General features: G+C 45.1%; 1 long non-coding RNA gene and 1 pseudogene across 2 annotated transcripts in view; one reads left to right on the forward strand and one right to left on the reverse strand.

Annotated features, from left to right (window-relative positions):
* Positions 1 to 6,739: 6,739 nt before the first annotated feature.
* Positions 6,740 to 21,163, reverse strand: LOC100935837 (leucine-rich repeat-containing protein 37A2-like; annotated as a pseudogene).
* LOC129051342 (uncharacterized) overlaps positions 8,205 to 21,203 on the forward strand; it is a 76,333-nt gene continuing 63,334 nt past the window's right edge. Inside the window, exon 1 of one of the 2 annotated variants that reach the window (XR_008515514.2) lies at positions 8,205 to 8,422. This is a non-coding gene — a long non-coding RNA (uncharacterized LOC129051342). The remainder of the gene's footprint in view (positions 8,423 to 21,203) is intronic. The other variant, XR_010138239.1, reaches the window with a different exon arrangement.

A 21,203-nucleotide genomic window follows, 5' to 3' on the forward strand; every position in this document is an offset into this window, starting at 1 on the left:
ACAAAGAAAAGCTTTGCAGGGCCATTTAAAAATATGGCAAAATAACATGTTTTGGGGTAAAATATTTTGATTTTCTTCTTTGTCTTGTGACGTTATGACACAGTCAGGCTGGAAAGTAAATCATGATATATAGGGTTAAATAAGACCCATCTGATGAGAATTTACGATTTGTAGGGCATGACTCCTCAGACCCCTTAGATAGGAATTTAGGCAAGATAAAAAAAACTAGTCCATACTTATGCTAGATCATTTTTTTTTTTTTTTTTGAGATGGTCTCCCTCTGTTGCCCAGGCTGGAGTGCAGCGGTGCGATCTCAGCTCACTGCAAGCTCCGCCTCCTGGGTTCACACCATTCTCCCACCTCAGCCTCCTGAGTATCTGGGACTACAGACATCTGCCACAACGCCCAGCTGATTTTTTTTTTTTTGTATTTTTAGTAGAGACGGGGTTTCATCATGTTAGCCAGGATGGTCTCGATCTCATGACCTCGTGATCTGCCCGTCTCGGCCTCCCAAAGTGCTGGGATTACAGGCGTGAGCCACCATGCCCGGCCTACTTATGCTAGATCTTTTGAAATTATCCCACAGGCCTCTGAGGCTCTGTTCGTTCTTTTGTAATCATTTTTTCTTTTTCTTACTCAGATTGTAAATTTCTATCAACATATCAATTTCACTGACTGTTTACTCTGTCATCTTCATTCTGCTATTAATTTCATGAAGTGATTTTTAAAAATTTTAGATATGTTTTAGTGTTAAAGAGAAGCTTTGGCTCTAAAATTGTTTTTCTGCTGAGATTTTCTATCTTTGCATTCATTATAAACATATTTTCCATTACCTCACTAGATAGAGTTATGATACTGCTCCAAAGTCCTTGTCTGGTAATGCTGTTATCTGGCTCATCTGAAGGCTGGCATCTATTGGGTGTCTCTTCTCTTGAGATTAGGTCACATTTTCCTGTTGAATAATTTTGGATTGTATTCCAGACATTGTGAATATTACGTTGTAGAGACTCTAGATTCTGTTATACTGGTCTGAAGAGTTTTGCTGTTTTTATTTTAGCAGGCTGTTAACTTAGATTCAAACAGCAAACTTTCATGCCTGTAGTAGATGACAACTCAAATCTTAGTTCAGTTCTGGAAGTTTTAGCTACAAGCTGCTTTCATGTTTCCTCAAGTATGTATGGTTCAGGAGTCAGCCAGAAACTTGAACTAAGTTTATATAAAGAATTTGGGACTCCCCCTTACCGATTTTCTCCTTTCTGGGCTTCCTGCTCCCTCTTGAGTGATAACTGTTGCCTCAGGCTCCTTCCCTTTTTTTGAGATGGAGTCTGGCTCTGTCGCCCAGGCTGGAGTGAAGTGGTGCCATGTCAGCTCACTGTGACCTCTGCCTCCCGGGTTCAAGAGATTCCCCACAGCAGCTTCCCAGGTAGCTGGGATTACAGGCATGTTCCACCAGGGTTTCGCCATTTTGGCCATGCTAGTTTTGAACTCCTGGCCTCAAGGGGTCCACAAGCCTTGGCCTCCCAAAATGCTGGGATTATAGGTGTGAATCATGGCACCCAGCCAAAAGCTGGGTAATGGTAATTTCAAGATGGTGGTATCTGCTCTGCTTTTATTAAAACCTTTTCTCACATTTTCCTTTTTGTGTCCATCTCTCTCCACCACCATACACACACACACACACCCCCTTACCCACACATCCCACCAAATTGTCTATTTAACGCCTCCTCTCTAGATCACAAAGTCCCTGTTAGAATCCAACTCTAGGTGGCACCATGATCAGCAGAGCTGCCATTTCTTCCTCTCTTTTCCCAAACCTTATTATGAAAGCCCCACAAGGAACTATGTCAGGGCTGCACGTGAAGCTATTTGACTTTTCTCCCCATTAAAAAAAATTCAAGAACTACAATGTTCATAAAGTACACATAATATAAATATTGTTTATATTTAATTTTTCTGAGACAGGGTCTCACTCTGTTGCCCAGACTGGTCTCAAACTCCCGGGCTCAAGTGATCCTGTTGCCTCAGCCTCCCAAAGTGTTGCAATTACAGGCATGACCCACTGCACCTGGCCAAATATTCAGTTTAATAATTATAAACCAGATACACATGTAATATCATTATGAAAGATCACTGCTAGCATCCCAGAAGCCCCCAGTGTGCCCCTTTCCAATCGCAATCGTCTTTCTAACCCTTATAGGTAACCAATATCCTGACTTTTGTAATAATTGTTTTGCTTTTAAACTGTAGTTCTGGCTGGGCAGGGTGGCTCACACTTATAATCCCAGCAATTCGTGAGGCTGAAGCAGGAGGATTGCTTGAGCCCAGGAGTTCAAGACCAGTCTAAGCAACACAGCAGGACCTCCTCTTTACAAAAATTTAATAATTAACTGGGCATGTTAGCCTGCACCTTGAAGTCTCAGCTACTGGAGAGGCTGAGATGGGAGGATCGCTTGAGCATGGGAGGTCCAGACTGCAGTGATCCGTGTTTGTACCACTCCAGACCCTGTCTCAAAAATAAAATAAAATAAAATGTAGTTTTACCTATTATATGTCAGTCATAAACAACATAGTTTAGTCTTGCCTCCTTGAACATTATATAAATGAAATCATATTATACATATTATTTTCTGTATCACTTCTTTCACTCAATAATCTGCTTGCATATTTAAGACGTACGTTGCTGAAGTTGGTTCATTTCAAGGCCTGCATTGTGCTTCCAATAAGGTAGTCACTATCTACATTTGGCCACGGATAATGGCTAATGCGACTGAGGAACTGAATCTTTAATTTCATTCATTTTAATTACTTTTACATTGAAAAGCTGATACTTGATGCAGTTATTAGAAAATGTATGTTTGTGGCAGGGCCCGGTGGCTCACGCCTGTAATCCCAGCACTTCGGGAGACTGAGGTGGGTGAACAAGGCTGGCCAACATGGTGAAACCCTGTCTCTATTAAAAATACAAAAATTAGCCTGGCATGGTGGCAGGCACCTGTAATCCCAGCTACTTGGGAGGCTGAGGCAGGAGAATTGCTTAAACCTGGGAGGCAGAGGATGCAGTGAGTTGACATTGTGCCATTGCACTCCAGCCTGGGCAACAAGAGGGAAACCCTGTCACACACACACACAAAAAAGTATATCTGCAACAACTTGGGTATGTGATGGCTACATTTTCAACTGCAAATTTTATGAAATCTAAATATAGATTAAGCTTTGTTTTTTTGTTTTGTTTTGTTTTTTTTGAGACAAGGTCTGGCTCTGTTGCCCAGGCTGGAGAGCAGTAGCATGATCACAGTGCACTGCAGTCTCGACCTCCCAGGCTCAAGTGATCCTCCCATCTAAGCCTCCTGATTAGCTGGGACTATAAGCACACACCATCATGTCCAGCTAATATTTTTAATTTTTTGTAAAGATGAGGTCTCACTATGTTGCCAGGCTGGTCTTGAACTCCTGGGCTCAAGCAGCCTTCCTGCCTAGGCCTCCCAAAATGCTGGGATTACAGGCATGAGCTACCTCTGGCCAGATTAAGTATTATTATTATTTATTTTACTTTTCTCCCTAGATTGCTCAGCAGAACAGATTAAGTAATTTTGATAAAAATTTAGCAAACAAATTTAGACTTCAAAGAGTTAGTATGGAAAAAAGAATGTATACTCCCCAATTAATTTTTATACTAATTACATGCAGAAATGATACCACTTTGGATACTTTGAAGACTTAGTATGAAAATAGAATATCTCATTAATAACACATATAATAATTACATGTTGAAATGATAATATATTGGATATGTGGGTGAAATAAAATATATTAACATGTTTCACCTGTTTCTTTTTTAGTTTTATTTTTTAAGTGACTACCAGAAAAGTTAAGATTATGTTTGTGGCTTGCATTATGTTTCTAATGAGTAACGCTGCTTTAAAGTATTCCACTGTACAATGATTCTGCAATGTATTAATTCATCTACTGTGGATGGACACTGAGATTTTTCTAGTTTTTAATTATTACAAACAATGCTGCTTTGAACATTCTTATACCTGTATCCTGATAACGCTTTTGCTTGAGTTTCTCTAGGATATAAGGGTACACAATTGTTTTCCTAAGAATTTGTGCTATTTCAAGTTGGCCGACTGAGAGCATGCCATGTCTCTACCCATCCGATCTTTACCAAATCCCTGGAAATTATAGAACAGAAATCATTTAAAAATCCACAACCTTAGCTCAAAATGTGGAAGCAGCTCTACAAATGCTCCCCAGTCAGAAATACCCTGGAATTACCTACAAGTTCTTGGTTGGGACAGGGCATTAGGAGAAGCCAGAGGCACATCAATCTGATATCCTTCTTCCTTGGGCCAGGCAGCAAAAGGTGTTTTCTTACAGGCAGGAACAATTGGTGTTAGAAAGGAGGCAGGGTCCTGAAACCCTGGATGAAGGGTGTACACTCCCTTACTAGCCATCTCCCACAACTTCCTTATTCTCAGAAGATGGATCTGGAACACAAGCCCCAGAATCCCACCCCTCCTCTAGAGCTGGAAAACAGAACCATCTGGTTCTAGCTTTTTTTTTTTCTTATCAATAAGATATCAGACTCGGGATTGGGTAAAACTCTTTCAAAGTGGTCATAATTCCTCTTTTTAGATTACTATGATTGTCATGTGTTTTATTTTAAATTTAGAACTCATGTATGACCTGTCTACATAAGTTGAACTAATGATGTAACACACAAACTGTTGTGAAAAATGCCAGTTACTTTGAATGTAAACATTTTTCCCAAAATCACTTATGTGTCTAAACTAATTCCTATTATAAATCAATAAGAAAATGATAAAACAATTAAACAGGAACATGAACAAAGGAAATAAAACTCAGAGAAGAAACATAAATGTTCAATAAATACATAAAGATATTTAATTAAATTCATGAGTAATCAGAAAAATGGAAATTTAGATGGGATCCCTTTTATTCACCCATAACATCAACAAAAAGTTGGAGAATACCCAGCAGTGAAAAGGTGTGGGGAAATGAATGCTGTCACATTCTGTCGAGGATAGAGTTAAGTTGGCACAACATTTTTGAGTGCAATTAAAATTTCATAGTCTCCAGTCCAACAATTCCATTTCTACAGATCCTTTCTTTTTTCTCTTTTAGATGGAGTCTCGCTCTGTTGCCAGACTGGAGTGCAGTGGTGCAATCCCGGCTCACTGCAACCTCCGCCTCCCAGATTCAAGGGATCCTCCTGCCTCAGCCTCCCGAGTAGCTGGGACTACAGATGTGCACCTGTATTTTTGGTATTTTTAGTAGAGATGGGGTTTCACCATGTTGTCCAGGATGGTCCCAATCTCTTGACCTCGTGATCTGCCTGCCTTGGCCTCCCAAAGTGCTGGGATTATAGGCATGAGCCACCATGCTGGGCCCTAGACATCTATTCTGCAGAAATACTTGCCCATGTTTACAAAGAAGGATGTACAAGGTTTTCATTGCAGCAATGCATGTAACGAGAAAACTAGACATAATCTAAACATCCAACAATGGGGGAATTATTAAAAAAACTATAATATATCCATACTATGGAATGTTATGCAGGAGTTTAAATGAATGGGGTAACCCTTTAAGTACTGGGAAGGAAAGAAACTTAAGACATATCATGAAGTGAAAGAATCAACTTGCAAGATGTTACCATTTATGTAAAGAAAAAATATTTTAAAAATCATACAACAAATTTATTTTGCTATAAGTAAACATGTATGTAGGCAAATGAAAAAAGTCTGGAAGGAGAAGGATATATACTAAATGCAGAGTGATGTTACCTTAGGGATGAGGGAGTATGGCACAAGGATGGTTTTTGTTATATCTGTTCTTTCTCTTTTTTTTGAGATAGAGTCTAGCTCTGTCACCTGGCTGGAGTTCAGTGTCGCTATCTCAGCTCACTGCAACCTCTGCCTCCCAGGTTCAAGCGATTCTCCTGCCTCAGCCTCCCGCATAGCTGGGATTACAGGCATGTGCTGCCACGCCCATCTAATTTTTGTGTCTTTAGTAGAAATGGAGTTTTACCTTATTGGCCAGCATGTTCTCTATCTCCTGATCTCATGATCCGCCCACCTTGGCCTCCCAAAGTGCTGAGATTACAGGCGTGAGCCAGCACGCCCAGCCTATATTTTTAATGTATAAAAATGAAATAGGCCGTCTCTACTAAAAAAATACAAAAAATTAGCCAGGCGTGGTGGCGAGCACCTGTAGTCCCAGCTACTCAGGAGGCTGAGGTAGGAGAATGGTGTGAACCTGAAAGGTGGAGCTTTCAGTGAGCCGAGATCACATCACTGCACTCCAGCCTGGGAGACAAAGCGAGACTCCATCTCAAAAAAGAAAAGAAAAGAAAAAAAAAAAAATATATATATATAAAAATCATGGGCTGGATGCGGTGGCTCATGCCTGTAATCTCAACACTTTGGGAAGCCAAAGCGGGAGGATCTCTTGAGCCCAGGAGTTCCAGACCAGCCTAAGCAACATAGGGAGACCCTGTTTCTACAAAAAATAAAAAATTAGGTGGGTGTGTGGTGGCATGCACCTGTGGTCCTAGCTACTTGGGAGCCTGAGGTGGGAGGGTCACTTGAGCCTGGGAGGTGGAGGCTGCAGTGAGCCATGATTGTGCCACTGCACTCTAGCCTGAGAGATAGAGTAAGACCCTTTCTCTGAAAAATGAAAAGAAGAAAATAAAAGAATATAACCATGTATTACTTGTATAATAAAAAACAAATTTAAATTGCCTCTTATTTTAAAGACAGTGTACCAAATTTAATTTAAAAATAACCATAGGATTGCAATCAACAGAGGTTGATTTGGGGTATGGAGGGGAAATGTCTTTTCTCAGAGGTACCAACCTCAAAATTCTGGACCAAAAATGGCCTTGCAATACAGATAGTTTTTTGTCATATTTGGAGAGAATATACTCACAGTTTCTCAGTCCACCTGTATGCTTTCCATACATTTGCATCAATGTAAGAAATACAGTTTCCTTGAAAATGTCCGTGAAGAAACACAGTTTATATCCTTGAATAGGTAGGAAAAGAATAAACAGGATAAGTAAAAGAATCATGGCAACCTTGTGGGAAATATTTAGATATAGAAAATAACACCTGCTTTCTAATTTCCAGAGGTATAAGCTTCCCAGTTTGCACAATTAATCAAGAAATAATGTGGAGCCACTGGCAAAAATGATGAGGCATCTCCCCAAAGCATAACTTCCTATCTATCCAATCTCTTGGACAGATAATGGCAGTTAATTACTTTGAATGTAAGTATTTTATCCAAAATCATTTATGTGTCTAAACAAACTCCTTCTACAAATCAATACAAAAATGGTAGATAATTCAACAGAAAAATAGGCATAAGCTTATTATTATAAACAACTAAGAAGAAAGAAACCCTATGCCAGGTAACACCAAAGCTTGGGCTCAATGCTGTCTGTTAAAACACACTAGGATTTTTCTTTCCACTCCTATCACAAATGATCTGATTTAACCCCTTCTCACTTTACACCTAGGTTTTGCTAGACCTTTCTATTTTGTAAAGAAAAAATATTTTGTAAAGAAAAAAGCTTTCCCTCGTAGAGCACTCTACATATGGATTCTAAAATAATCTTCTGTATGTCTCCACTTGAACATAAAGCAAAAAATAAAATAAAATAATCCTCCTGGCCGGGCGCGGTGGCTCACCCCTGTAATCCCAGCACTTTGGGAGGTGGATGCAGGTAGATCGTGAGGTCAGGAGTTTGAGACCAGCCTGGCCAATATGGTGAAACACTGTCTCTACTAAAAATACAAGTTAGCCAGGCATGAGGCCGGGTGCCTGTAGTCCCAGCTACTCGGGAGGCTGAGGCAGGAGAATCGCTTGAACCTGGGAGGCAGAGGTTGCAGTGTGTTGAGATCACACCATTGCACTCCAGCCTGGGTGACAAAGTGAGACTCCATCTCAAAAAAAAAAAAAAAAAAAAAAAAAAATCCTGATTTAATAATAATTTAATCTCTCTGGCTTGGAAACTTTCAATGGCTTTCCATATCTCATTGTGTGGCCTTCAAATTCCTGTTTGATAATGAAGGTTCTACATAATCATATTTTCATTGCTTCCTCAACTACTTATTTGCAGCCAGACTGGACTACTAAAGTCTGACCATACCTGTAGTCATGCCTTTGTCATCTCATAATGCATTGGAGGTTGACCTGCAACCTCCTTAGGTGGCTCTGGAAGCTGAGCTGGGACCATCTGCTGGCTTGAAGTTTCGACCTCCTCAGGGGGGCTCTGGAGCCTGAACTGTGGCCTCCTGCTGGGCTGGAGAAGGTTCTGCTTCCATTCGGGGCACTGGGGTCTGAGCTGGAAACTCCTGCTAAGTTAGAGATGGTTCCACCTCTTGAGGGAGCTCTGAAGGTAAAGATGAGGACAGCTGCTGGGTCGGAGAGGGTTCTACCAGCATAGGGGGCTCTGAAGATTGAGCAGGGCCTGCCTGCTGGACTGGAGAGGATTCTATCTCTCTAGGTGGCTTTAAAATCTGAGTTGGGGCCTGCTGTAGGACTGGAGATGGCTCGACCTTCTCAGGTGGCTCTGATGGCTGAGCTGGTATCTCCAGCTGTGGTGGAAGACTGACCTCTTCAGTGGACTTCAGAAAATGACCTGAGACTTCCTGCTGGGTTGCAGATGGTTCAGCTTCCTTAAGGGGGCCTGATGGCTCAGCTGGGGACTCATGCTACCTCTTTAGGTGGATCTGGGGTCTGAGCTGTGGCTGCTTGCTGGGCTGGAGATTTAATCTTTTACAGGAGAATCCAGAGGTGGGGAAGGGGGATCAGGTGGGGTTAGAGAAAAGTCACCCTGCTCAGTGGGAATAGGAGGGCTGTCCCGCTAGACTGGAGAAGGTTCAACCTCCATAGTGACTGCGGTAGGTATGGTAAGCTCCATAGTCACATTTTTATTTTATTTTATTTATTTATTTTTTTTGAGACGGAGTCTCACTCTGTAGCCCAGGCTGGAGTGCAGTGGTGCGATCTCTGCTCACTGCAAGTTCTGCCTCCTGGGTTCATGCCATTCTCCTGCTTCAGCCTCCTGAGTAGCTGGGACTACAGGCGCCTGTGACAACCCCTGGCTAATTTTTTGTATTTTTAGTAGAGACGGGGTTTCACCGTGTTAGCCAGGATGGTCTGGATCTCCTGACCTCGTGATTTGCCTGCCTCAGCCTCCCAAAGTGCTGGGATTACAGGTGTGAGCCGCCATGCCCGGCCCATATTCACATATTTAACTGTGGTATTAGGCAAAGTTGAACTACTTCTGAATACGGAAGACACATCTAGAGGTGAAAATACCATCTTACAATTAAACGAACTTACAATGTCTGAGGAGAGCTGAGTTGGAGATGGAGTCATGGGCTCTTGATAGATTTGGTGGAAGTTCATCATTTCCAGGGGTATTTAGCTGCTGAATGATAATCTTTTGCTGGTCTTTCAAATGTTTAAACTGCTCAGTTTAACTGCTCAACTGTGCAGTTTAAACTGCTCAACTGTGTTGAGTTAAAATTTCAACCTGATAGGTGAACTCTGGAGTCATGGTAACCATGTGATCCACAGGCTTAACAATGACATGGTGAAATGTTGGAGACTGAACTTCCTCATGACTTATAGGAGAAACTATTACCCTGTGATGCTCTGGAGGTTGAGCTACAACTTCATTAGTGAGCTCTGAAGGCTTAGCTGGGGCATCTTGCTGGGTTGGAGAAGACTCGACCTACTCAGGGGTCTGTGGATGCTCACCTGCAGCATCCTACTGTATTGGAGAGGGGTTCTCATCTTTAGTAGGTTCTGGAGATTCAACTGAAGTCTCCTGTTGAACTGGTAAAGGTCCAGTCTCTTCCGATGACTCTGTAGGCAGAGGCGGGGCCCCATGCTGGGTGTCGGAATGTTCCACATCATTAACTGGCCCTGAGAGCTGAGCTGTAGCCTCCTGATGGATTGGAGAAGTTCCCACCTCTGCAGTAGGCTGTGTTGCTATGGTGAGCTGCGTATCTGGAGGCTTAACAGTGACATTGGGCAAATGTCCGTGTTGAACTTGATGGTGACCAGGAGGTGGAACTGTTACTTGATGATGTTCTGGAGGCTGAGCTGGGGTCTCCTGCAGGCTAGAGAGGACTCAACTTCCCCAGAAAACTCAGAAGGCAGACCTGGCTGCTCCTGCTCACTGGGGAACATTCAGCATTCACATGAGGACCTGGAGGCTCAGTTGTGGCCTCCTGTTGGGTTGCAGGTTACACCTGCTCTGGATGCTGGTTTGGGGCCTCCTGCTGGGCTGGAGAAGAGTCAATGTCCTTGGTAGGCTCTGAAGTTATGCTAATCTCTACATCTGCAGGTTTAACTGTAATGCTTGGCAAGGTATAATGAGCTTGATCCTCACCCTGAGTTTGAACTGTCACTTCATGATTCAGTGGAGTTTGAGCTACACTCTCTATAGAAGACTCTGGAGGCAGGGTTGGGGGGTCTCCTGGGTCTGAGAAAATTCCACCTCCCCAGAAAACTCAGAAGGCTGAGCTGGCTGCTCCTGCTAACTGGGGGAAGGTTCAGCCTCCACAGGAGGACCTGGAGGTTCAGCTGGGGTCCCTTGCTGGGGGCAAAATATTTCATCTCCTCAGTGCATTCTGGTGTCTGAGCTGGGGCCTCCACTGGGTTGAGGAAGAGTCCACCTCTCCGGGGTTCTCTGGAGGCTGAGCTGCAGCCTTGTCTACAAAATTTCGACCATACCTGTAATCATGACTTTGCCTAGACTGTACTCCCATTTGTTTTCTATTTAACAAATTATAGCTACACTTTAAGCCCCAAGTAAGTTTTAGCTTATTGATGTAGCTTTCCCTGATCTCCACACCTCAAGGATCACAGATTCTGGTGAATCCTAGCACTGATGGTCTGCATTATCTTGTAGTATTTCATTATATATACCTCCTTTTCATGCCTATTCTCTTTCTTCCCTCCTATCATTTTCATGTTCTGAAGGCAGTATCACACGTGGCCCAGGGTTGACAGAAAATGACTGCTACATATAGAAAGTCAGGGACAAAGATGCGTTCTGGACATAACTAAAGGACTGAGTAATCACGTTAGCAGCCAACACTCCCACATATGCTAGGCACCGATGTAAGTAATACATGTATTCACTCACTTAAATCTCACAACAATCCTATGGCATGGTAACTAGCATAATCCCCAGTTTAAAGATGAGGAAATTGAGTCACAGAGAAGAATAACTTGCTCAGGGTAACCAAGCTAATAAATGACAGACCTGGGTTCAAACCTAGGCAGCCTGGCTACAGAATCAACTCTTAACCACTTAGAGCATCATCACTGAGATGGGAAGAGGGACAGGCTGCTGTAAAGAGGGTGAAGTGAAAATGGGAGGAGAGCCGCTGTTAAGCAATGATGTGATAGGGAAAAGGAAAGTGGATAAGAAAAGGATTAAGAGCAATCACAAGTAAAAGACCAGAGAAGGGGCCTAACAGTAAAGGAGAACCAGGAGAAGGAAGACTTGACAAGCAAGGTGAAAGCAGAAAGTCCGTTGTCAGTTCGGTTTGGTGAGATAAAGGAGGCCCAGGAAGGCCTCCACGAAAAGGCTGTGAGGTCAGGCAGGACACAGAGAACAACTGAGGAAAGATGATTCTCACAAGATGGTGAAGGTGTCATTGCAGGTGCTGGGCTCTGGTACAGGCACTTGGTGGAGCCTCTGCTTTGGGCTGAGATCAATACATGACAGTGTCATCTCTGCAGGTATAGAGCTCACATATGTTGGTGCTTGTAGAGGCCTTCTGTTCCTCCTGTGCAGTTAAAGCCTTATTCTGGGCATAACTTTCAGACTGCACCACTGAATTCTGAGTAGGTTCTAGTTCAGAAGGTGAAATGTGTGACTTCAGTCAGGTTTCAATGCTGAGTCTGAACTTGGTCTGGATGTGGAGCTGTAGTCTTGTCCAGGCCTGTAGAATGTTCAGTCTCTATGATGAGTTCTGGAACTATGGCAAATCCCAGGTCTGAAGGCTGAGTTGAGGTCTCCTCCATGGTTGGAGAAGTTTAACCTCTGTAGTAGGTTCTGTAGTTATGGTAAGCTCCAGGTCCAAAGATTGAACTGTGAATTGAGTCAGGTTTGGATGCTGAGCCTGGTTCTTGTCTGCAGGTGGATGTGTCACCTCAGGATGCTTTGGAGGAGGAGCTGTAGTCATGCAGAGCTTGATCTTGGCTTGGTGTTGGAATGGGTATCTGATAATAATACACAGGCCGTTGAGCTACAAACTCCTTAGGTAGCTCTGGAGGCTGAGTTGGGGTCTTCTGCATGGTTGGAGAAGGTTCAACCTCCATAGAGTTAAGGTAAGTTCCAGACCCAAAGGTTGAACTGTGACTTGAATCAGGTTTGAATGTAGAGTCTGAACTTGGTATGGATGTGGAAGTGTCACCTCAGGGTGCTTTGGAGGAACTACAGTCTTTTTCAGGGGTGTAGAATGTTCAACCTCTGTAGTGGGTTCTGGAGTTATGGTAAGTCCACCAGGTCCAGAGGTTGAACTGTAATGCTAGGTGACACTGGATGCTGAGCTTGATCCTGACCTGGTGTTGGAACACTCACCTCTTGATATACTGGAGGTTGGGGTACAACTTCCTTAGGAGGCTGAGTTGGAGTCTCCTGCATGGTTGGAGAAAGTTCAATTTCTGTAGTGGATTCTGGAGTGATGATAAACCCCAGGTCCAAAGGTTGAAGTGTGACACTGGCCAGTGTTGAAAGCTGAGCTTGATCCTGACCTTGTGTTGGAACTGTCACCTCATAATGAGATGGAAGTTGAGCTACAACCTCCGTAGGTGGTTCTGGAAGTTGATTTGAGTTCTCCATGGTTGGAGGAAATATATTCTCTGTAGTAGGTTGTGGAGTTGTGGTAAGTTTCAGATCCAAAGTTTAAACTGTGACCTCAGTTAGGTTTGTGTGCTGAGCCTGCACATGGTCTGGAGTTGGAAGAGTCACTTCAGGGCGTTTTGGAGGAACTGTAGTTTTCCTCAGGGTTGTAGAATGCTCAGCCTCCTTCGTGGATACTGGAGTTATGGTAAACCCTAGGTCTAAAGGTTGAAATGTGACACTGGGTGACACTGGATACTGAGCTTGGTCCTGCCTTGCTGTTGAAATTGTCATCTCATAATGCATTGGATGTTGAGCTGCAACCCACTTAGGTGGCTCTGGAAGCTGACCTGGGACCATCTGCTGGCTTGAAAGTTCTATATTCTTGGGGGGCTCTGAAGCCTGAACTGTGGCCTCCTGCTGGTTTGGAGAAGGCTCTGCCTCCATAGGGGGTATGGAGTCTGAGCTGAAAAGTTTTGCTGAGTTAGAGAGGGTTCCACTTCCTGAGGGAGCTCTGGAGGCAAAGATGGGCTGTCTGCTGGACTGGAGAGGGTTCTACCACAATAGAGGGCTCTGAAGACTGAGCAGGGACTGCCTGCTGGACTGGAGAGCATTCTACCTTTTTAGGTGGCTCTAAAACTGAGTTGGGGCTGCTGTAGGACAGGAGATGGTTCAACCTTCTTAGGTGGCTCTGATGGCTGAGCTTGTATCTCCTGCTTCGGTGGAGGATTGACCTCTTTCGTGGACTTCAGAGGATGACCTGAGGCTTCCTGCTGGGTTGCAGATGGTTCAACCTCCTTAACAGGCTCTGTTGGCTCAGCTGGAAACTCTTGCTGGACTGGAGAAGGTTCTACCTCCTTAGGGGGATTTGGAGTCTGAGCTGTAGGCTCTTGCTGGGCTGAAGATTCACTCTCTTCAGGAGACTCCAGAGGTAGGGAAGGGGAATCAGGCTGGGCTAGAGAAAAGTCAGTCTGCTCACTGGAAATAGGAGGGTTGTCCTGCTGGACTGGAGAAGGTTCAACCTCTATAGTGACTGCTGTAGGTATGGTAAACTCTATATCCACATTTTTAACCGTGATTTTAGGCAAAGTTGAATTATTTCTGAATACTGAAGACAGATCTTCAGGTGAAAAATTCCATCTCGTCATTCAATGGACTTACAATGTCTGAGGAGAGCTGAGCTGGAGACCAAGTTGTGGGCTTTTGAACAAGTGGAGAAAGTTCATCATTTTCAGGGGTAGTTAACTGCTGAATGATAATCTCTTGCTCATCTTTCAAATGGTTAAACTTCTCAGGGGACATTAAGGACTAAGCTTGATGGTGAGCTGGAGGTGAAACTGTCACCTCATAATGTTTTCAAGGCTGAGCTGGAATCTCCTGCTGGACTGGAGAAAATTCAACCTCCCAGGAGACTCAGAAGGCTGAGCTGGCTGCTCATGCTCACCGGGAAAAGGATCAGTCTCCACAGGAGAACATGGAGGCTCAGTTGGGGCCTTCTCTTGGGTTGTGGAAGTTTCCACCTCCTCTGGAGGCTAGGTTGGGGCCTCCTGCTGGACTGGAGAAGATTCATTATCCTTGGCTCTGAAGTTATGCTAATCTCTACATCCACAAGCTTAACTGTAATGCTTGGCAAGGTATAATGAGCTCCATCCTCACCCTGAGGTTAGATTGTCACCCATGATTCGGTGGAGTTTGAGCTGCACTCTCCATAGAAGACTCTGGAGGCTGAAATGGGGTCTCCTGCTGGGTCTGAGAAGGTTCAACCTCCACAGGAAACTCAGAAGGCTGAGCTGGCTGCTCCTGCTTACTGGAGGAAGGTTCAGCTGCCACAGGAGGACCTGGAGGCTCAGCCGGAGTCCCTTGCTGGGTTGCTGAAGATTTAATCTCCTCAGGGTGCTCTGGTATCTGAGCTGGGGCCTCTAATTGGGTTGAGGAAGAGTCCACCTCCTCGGGTTTCTCTGGAGGTTGAGCTGTGGGTCGTTCTACTCAATTTTGACCATACCTGTAACCATGCCTTTGCCTAGACTGTACTCCTATTTTTTCTTATTTAACAAATTATAGCTAATTTTTAAGCCCCAGGTAAAGTGTTAGTTTACTGATGCAGTTTCCCCTGACCTCCATAATTCAAGGATCACAGATTCTGGTGAATTCTAGCACTGATGGTCTGCATTATGTTTTAGTACTTTATTATTTACACCTCCATTTGTATGCTTATTCTTTTTCTTCTATCATTTTCACGTTCCGGAGACAGTGTCATACTTGTCCCTGGGTTGGACACAAAACGGGTGCTACATATAGAAAGTCAGGGACAAAGATGAGTTCTGGACATAACTAAAGAGCTAAGTAATCATATTAACAGCCACCACTCTTACATATACTAGGCACTGATGCAAGTATTACAGGTATTCACTCACCTAAATTTCACAACAATCCTGTGAAATGGTAACTAGAATAATCCCCAGTTTAAAGATGAGGAAATTGAGTCACAGAGAAAAATAACTTGTTCAAGGTAACCAAGCTAACAAATGACAGACCTGGGTTCAAACCCAGTAATCTGGCTTCAGAATCAACTCTTAACCACCTAGAGCACTATCACTGAGATGGAGAGAGAGACAGACTGCTGTAAAGAGGGTGAAGTGTAAATAGGAGGACAGCAGCAGTTAAGCAAATGATGTGATGAGGCTAAAGAAAAATGGATAAGAAAAGGATTAAGAGCAATCACAAGTAAAAGACCAGGGAAGGGGCCTAACAGTAAAGGAGAATGAGGAGAAGGAAGAGATGACAGGCAAAGGCAAAAGCAGAAAGTCAGTTGTCCATGTGGTTTGGTGAGATAAAGAAGGCCCAGGAAGGCCTCCAGGAAAAAGTTGCTATATCAGGCAGGACACAGAGAACAACTGAGGAAAGGTGATTCTTACAAGATGGTGAAGATGCCATTGTAGGTGCTAGGCTCTGGCACAGGCACTTGGTGGAGCCTCTGCTTTGGGCTGATGTCAATACATGACAGTGTCTTATCTCCGCAGGTACAGAGATCACATATGTTGGTGCTTGTGGAGGCCTTCTTTTCCTTTTGTGCAGTTAAAGCCTTATTTTGGGTGTAACTTTCAGACTGAACCAATGAATCCTGAGTAGGTTCTAGTTGAAAGGTGGACCTCTGACTTCAGTCAGGTTTTGATGCTGAGTCTGAACCTGGTCTGGACGTGAAGCTGTAGTCTTGTCCAGGGCTGTAGAATGTTCAATGTCTGTATGGGGTCTAGAGTTATGGCAAGCCCCAGGTCTGGAGGCTGAGTTGAGGTCTCCTCTGTGGTTGGAAAGGTTCACTCCTGTAGTAGGTTCTGTATTTATGGTAAGTTCCAAGTCCAAAAGTTGAACTGTAACTTGGGTCTGGTTTGAATACTGAGCATTGACCTTTGTCTCATGGTGGAAGTGTCACCTTAGGGTGCTTTGGCAGAGGAGCTGTAGTCATCATGGCTCTAGAAGGTTCAACCTTTGTAGTGAATTGTGGAGTAACGGTAAGCCCCAGATCCAAAGGTTGAACTGTGACACTGGGTGATGTTGGATGATTAGCTTGATCCTGGCCTTCTGTTGGAAGAGGCATCTCATAATAATACCCAGGAGGGTGAACTACAACCTCCTTAGGTAGCTCTGGAGGCTGAGTTGGGGTCTTATGCATGGTTGAAGAAGGCTCAACCTCCATAGAGGATTCTGGAGTTAAGGTAAGTTTCAGATCCAAAGGTTGAAATGTGACTTGAGTCAGGTTTGAATGCTACGTCTGAACCTGGTGTGGATGTGGAAGTGTCACCTCAGGGTGCTTTGGAGGAACTATAGTCTTCTTCAGGGGTGTAGAATGTTCAACCTCTGTAGTGGGTTCTGGAGTTATGGTTAAGTCCCAGGTCCAGAGGTTTAACTGTAATGATGGGTGATATTCAATGCTGAGCTTGATCCTGACCTGGTGTTGAAATTGTTACCTCTTGAAATACTGGAGGTTAAGGTATAACTTCCTGAGAATGCTAAGTTGCGGCCTGCTGCATGGCTGGAGAAAGTTCAACCTCTGTAGTGGATTCTGGAGCGATGGTAACCCCCAAGTCCAAAGATTGAAGTGTGACACTGGACAGTGTTGAATGCGGAGCTTGATCCTGACCTTGTATTGGAACTGTCACCTCATAATGAGCTGGAGGTTGAGTTACAACCTCCATAGGTGGCTCTGGAAGCTGAGTTGAATTCTCCATGGTTAGAGAAAATACACTCTCTGTAGTAGGTTGTTGATTTGTGGTAAATTTCAGATCCAAAGGTTGCACTGTGGCCTCAGGTTTGTGTGCTGAGCCTGCACATGGTCTGAAGGTGGAAGGGTCACCTCAGGGTGTTTTGGAGGAGCTGTAGTCATCCTCAGCATTATAGAATGCTCAGTCTCCATAGTGGGTTCTGGAGTTATGGTAAGTTCCAGGTATAAATGTTGAAATGTGACACTGGGTGATACGGGATACTGAGCTTGGTCTTGGCCTGCTGTTGGAATTGTCATCTCATAATGCATTAGAGGTTAAGCTGCAACCCCCTTAGGGGGCTCTGGAAGCTGAGCTGGGGCCATCTGCTGACTTGAAGGTTCTGCCTCCTTAGGAGGCTCTGGAGCCTGAACTGTGGTCTCCTGCTGAGCTGGAGAAGGTTCTATCTCCATAGGGGGCTCTGGAGTCTGAGTTGGAACCTCCTGCTGAGTCAGAGATGGTTCCACCTCCTGAGGGAAATTTGGAGGCAAAGATGGGGCCATCTGCTCTGTCGAAGAGGATTCTACCACCGTAAGGGGCTCTGAAGACTGAGCAGGCACTGTCTACTGGACTGGAGAGGATTCTACCTCTTCAGATGGCTCTAAAAGCTGAGTTGAGGCCTGCTGTAGGACTGAAGATGGTTTGACCTTCTCAGGTGGCTGATGGCTGAGCTGGTATCTCCAGCTATGGTGGACTGACCTCTGCAGTGGACTTTGGAGGATGACCTGAGGCTTCCTGCTGGGTTGCAGATGGTTCAACCTCCTTAGGGAGCTCTGGTGCCTCAGCTGGGGACTCTTGCTAGACTGGAGAAAATTCCACCCCTTTAGGGAAATCTGGGGTCTGAGCTGTGGCCTCTTGCTGTGATGGAGATTCAATCTTTTCAGGAGAATCCAGAGGTGGGGAAGGAGTATCATGCTGGGTTTGAGAAAAGTCAGCCTACTCAGTGGGAATGGGAGGATTGTCCTGCTGGACTGGGGAAGGTTCAACCTCCATAGTGACTTCTGTAGGTATGGTGAGGTCCATATCCATATTTTTAAATGTGGTATTAGGGAAGGTTGAATTATTTCTGAATACTAAAGATAGATCTAGAGGTGAAAATACCATCTCATCATTCAATGACCTTACAAAGTCTGAGTTGGAGACTGAGTTGTGGGGTCTTGAGGGACTGGAGGAAGTTCATCATTTTCAGGGGCATTTAGCTGCTGAATAATCATGTCTTGCTGAAACTGCTAAGGGGACATTGAGGACTGAGCTGGGGCCCTGTGTTTGGTTAAAATTTCAACCTGTTAGGTGAACTCTGGAGTCATGGTTACCATGTGATCCACAGGTTTCACAGTGTCATTGTGCACTGTTGAAGGTTGAACTTGATCATGACTTAGAGAAACTGTTACCTCATGATGCACTGGAGATTAGCTATAACTTAATTAGGGATCTCTGAAGGCTGAACTGGGGTCTATTGCTGTGTTGGAGAAGACTCAACCTCCTCAGGCATCTGTGGATACTCAGCAGCAGCCTTCTGCTGGGCTGGAGAGAGGTTCTCATCTTTAATAGCTGGAGATTGAACTGAAGTCTCCTGTTGAACTGGTAAAGTCATCTTCTGATGACTATGGAGGCAGAGTTGGGCCCCCGTGCTGGGTCATGGAAAGTTCCACATCATTAACTGCCCCTGAGAGCTGAGCTGTAGCCTCCTGGTGGATTAGAGAAGTTCCCATTTCTGTAATAGCCTCTGTTGCTATGATGGGCTGCATAACTGGAGGCTTAACAGTGACATTGGGCAAATCTGAATGCTGAGCTTGATAGTGACCTGCAGGTGAAACTGTTACTTCATGATGTTCTGGAGGCTGAGCTGGGGTCTCGTGCTGGGCTGGAGAAGATTCAACCTCCCCAGAAGACTCAGAAGGCTGAGCTGGCTGCAAATGCTCACTGGGGGAAGATTTAGCCTCCACAGGAAGACCTGGAAGCTCAGTTGAGGTCTCCTCCTGGGTTGCAAAGGGTTCCATCTGCTCTGGAGGCTGGGTTGGGGCATACTGCTGGGCTTGAGAAGATTCTGCCTCCTTAACAGGCTCTGAGGTTATGATAGTCTCCACATCTACAGGTTTAACTGCAACATTGGGAAAGTTATAATGAGATTGATCCTCAACTGGAGGTTGAAGTGTCACCTCATGATTCAGTGGAGTTTGAGCTGTACTCTCCATAGAGGACTCTGAGGCTCAGCTGGGACCTCCTACTGGGTCTACGAAGGTTTAGCCTCCCCAGAAAACTCAAGGCTGAGCTGGCTGCTCCTGCTCACTGGGGGAAGGCTCAGCCTCCACAGGAGGACATGGGAGCTCAGTTGGGGTCTCCTTCTTGGTTGCAGAAGGTTCCACCTCCTCTGGAGGCAGGGTTAGGACCTCCTGCTGGGCTTCAGAGGATTCTATCTCCTTGTTAGGCTCTGAAGTTATGGTAATCTTGAAATCTGCAGGTTTACCTGTAATGTTGGGCAAGGTAAAATGAGCTCGATCCTTACCCTGAGGTTGAACTGTCACCTCAAGATTCGGTGGAGTTTGAGCTGCATTCTCCACAGAGGACTCGGGAGGATGAGCTGGGGCCTCCTGCTGAGTCTGAGAAGGTTCAACCTTCCCTGGAAACTCAGAAGGCTGAGCTGGCTGCTCCTGTTCACTTGGAGAAGGTTAAGCCTCCACTGGAGGAACTGGAGGTTCAGCTGGGTTTCCTTGCTGGGTTACAGATGGCTTTGTCTCCTCAGGGTGGTCTGATGTCTGAGCTGGGGCCTTTAATTGGGTTTAGGAAGAGTTCACCTCCTCAGGGTACTCTGGAGGCTGAGCTGCAGCTTGTTCCTGGCTTGATGTAAGTTCCTTACCTGGCTCTTGAGTTACTGTAAGCTCCACATCCACAGGTTTGACTGTGACACTGGGCAAGTGTGACTGCTGAGCTTCACTCCAACTTTTAATGGAACATTTACCTGATGATGTATTGATGGCTGAGCTACAGTCTCTTCTGAGGCAGGTAGCTGCTGTGCTGGGGCCTCCTGCTCTGTTGAAGAGTGGAGCCCCTTAAGGGACTATGAAGGCAGAGCTGGGGCCTCCTGCTGGGTTGAAGAAGGTTCTACCTCCTCAGGGAGCTGTGGAAGCTGCACTGGGGCTTTTTGCTGGAGTGAAGATGACCGGATCTGTTCAAGGGTCTCTAGATTTTGAGTTTCAGGCTCTAGATGGAATTGAGAGCCCAACTTGCTCAGAGGGCCCTGGAGGCTCATCTGTCACCTAGACTTCTGGAGGACGGCTGCCCAGATACAGTATATCCATACCTGAATCTAAATACTAAATACTTGTAAAGTTTGTTTCTGACACTGAGGTTTTGATACAAATCGGTGTGGAGTTCCAACAAAAACCTTAGCAAGCCTCTGATGCTTAGCTAGATCTTTCTTCAGGTTTTTGGGCGAAACACTAATCTTCATTGCTTTTGAATTCTGACTATCTAGAGGTGGAACAAGTATTTCATATGCCTGATGATCTGCAGCCTGCTCTAGACCTACAGTTTGAACCTTACTTTTGAGGCAAAGAGGCCGAGCTAGCATCTGGTTCTAATCCCAGTCTAGCATTGGAACCAACTCTGGGAGCCTTTCTTGTGAGTCAGCTTATCATTCAGATCCTGGTGTGCAACAGCAAACTTCTCTGGCCCCAGGAGCAGCTCTCCAGCTGAATCTGTGTCCAGAAATGGAACCAAAGTCTCAGTCGGTTCCTGAGGCAAGGTTGACATCTGGGTGGCAGTAGAGGGCCTCAGGTTATCAAAGCCCCCCGGGTCTGTATGGGGGTGGGGGTGGATAAGCGCATAGGGAGATTCCGGGGGGAGATCGGAGGAGCTCCAAGCCCAGGGCTCAGTTGGCCTCAGGGGGTCGGAGGTCAGCTGGAGTGGGCCCTGGACCCACTCCAGAGGCTGAGCCTCCTGGACTAGTAGCCACAGTAGTTGTCACGTGAAGAGGGGCCGTAGGGACCAGAGACGCAGCCGGTACATGACAGAAGTTGGCGTCGGGCACTGAGTGGAAGCCATTATGGCAG

This window comes from Pongo abelii, chromosome 19, assembly GCF_028885655.2.
Source record: "Pongo abelii isolate AG06213 chromosome 19, NHGRI_mPonAbe1-v2.0_pri, whole genome shotgun sequence".
NCBI lineage: Eukaryota > Metazoa > Chordata > Mammalia > Primates > Hominidae > Pongo > Pongo abelii.